Consider the following 2,193-nt stretch of genomic DNA (forward strand, 5'->3'; position numbering starts at 1 on the left):
TTTTCGATCACATTGTACTTACGACCTCAAAAAAATTAATACCCTCCTAAAAAATAGCGAATATTCGTGTAGAAGTTCATTTTCTATGGCACAAAGTTATCGAGGTACAAAAGCACCGACCTTCCCACAGACGCGAACCGGCGAGCGTCCCCAAACACGGCCTCCCCACATTATTTATAAAGTTATTTCGTATTCTTAACGCACCGTCCCCCCGGGGGGAACGCTCTTCCTTCCTGCAGCTGGGCATGAAATATTAAACCGCCCTCTATGTGTCTATTACATACAGAGCGTAAGTAGTAACAGAAATATTGGTATAGTAATCCATGAACAGTTACCGATAATGTGGGCGCAGCCGGCAGATAAATTTGTGCAATTTGTGGGGGGCACGTTTTGAGCATTCGTACGTACGAATTTTCGAGAACGCGGGGGCCAGACGACAACCGTTTTCCTTGCTTACCGAGTAGAATACACGGTTATTTGGCGCTGAACAGGTTTTTTTTGGTGTAAAAGAAATAACGAATTGCTATGTCAAATTTATCGTCTTTTCTTCTTACAAATGAAAGAAATGAAATTTATTATTTTAAAATTTTATTTATTCGACCTCTGAGGAATAACAAGAACCACCAAAAAGTGGTATGTGTTTTTCTGTAGTTAATAATAGCACTTTATTAGTTTTGCTATTATATTAAAATGCTATTGATATAGTCATCGATTTTCATTATGGGTTTAAGAGTTGGACGTCGAGAATGTCTCGTTGCCAATTAAATTGTTCAGGCATTTGGTCAAATTTGGCACATTTGTTACAATAACCTTGTTTAGATTTTTATTCGTTACATGTTTTTAATATATGATACATTATATCTGGCGTATCGTCACCGGTTTCCGTATCGTTCAGGCCCGATAAACTTTATTTTGAAACGCTCTTGGCGAGTTCTAACGTTTCATGTCGACAATCCTGCGCTGTTCTGTGGGCATTTATTTTCAATGTTTCGCTCTCCGCGAGGTAACGTCACTTTTGGTTTGGAAGAAAGAAAAATAGTTCTTCCCTTAGGAGATGCAACTTCCCCTAAAAGATGCAAGACCTTGTCGTTTGTGGGGAAGCTCCTGGTCAGCTGCTGGGGGGAATCCCCTCTAGCACTTTGGCTTGGTCCAAGAAGCATCTCACTTCCATCGTCTTGTCCTGACTGTAGATGTGTCGTGGCCAGGGAATGGCACCAAGACATATAACGGTACCGGGCGGGGCTACGGCAGCCTCACCGCTTTGGGGCACGGGGGGCACCCCATTGTAATTTACCCCTTACTTCTACATACGGGGCTCTGTAGAAGTGGACCGACTGTCCTTAGCGACTCATAGGAACAATATGAGATCTGATAATAAAAGTATAGAAAACAGTTATCACCGTCGAGCCTGTGGAAAACCCCTAGAGACACTGGGAACAGTAACAATCAAAGTTCCAAGGGACCAAAACCAAAAAAGAGAGTTACAGGAGAGGTGGCTGAAACTTGCGTGAGACCATCCTCTGCAAGTGGCATACAAGCTACCACCTCCTCCAGGGGTCGGGAGCCTACCTCCTACGTCTAAACCCAACAGGCGAGACAAAACAAGCCTAAAGACCGCCAGTGTTCGTGTCTACTCGGCCTGGGTCGTAGCTCTTCGACTGTGAGGGACACGAGTCTCCGTAGGAAAGTCTGGGACTGTCTGTATGATTATAACTCAAGAAAGGGGGACACCTTGGGACACAATAGATCTCTTCTAAGGTCGCAGAGATTTACCCCCCCTCTAACCAACTTATTCTAATTTCTATATTTGTGGTTTGGAAACCGGTCAGTCGCCACATAAATCAACCGACCGGCTTTTTAGAAATGAGTAATTATTTAAATCTTGCTGCAAATCTAAAAAAAAACAAAAAAAAAAAAAAAAATCAGATTTTTTTTTTTTTTTTTTTTTTTTTTTTTTTTTTTTTTTTTTTTTATTTTTTTTAGATTCGTTATTATTACTTCGTTTTTTAGGGTAGAGTTTTTGGATTGGCTCCAACTCAACTCGTATTTGGTGTTTGCTGTCACGTTGGTTTTCTTTTGTCCTCAGAATGTTACATGGAAGAAAAGACAGTTCTTTTGTTATGTGCTTGAGCCCATCAGAAAGTATTTCGATGGTGGTTTATTTGTTTATTAACCTTGGTTTTGGTTTTAAAC

Source organism: Sitophilus oryzae, unplaced genomic scaffold (assembly GCF_002938485.1).
Source record: "Sitophilus oryzae breed Bouriz unplaced genomic scaffold, Soryzae_2.0 scaffold_1351_pilon_pilon, whole genome shotgun sequence".
NCBI lineage: Eukaryota > Metazoa > Arthropoda > Insecta > Coleoptera > Curculionidae > Sitophilus > Sitophilus oryzae.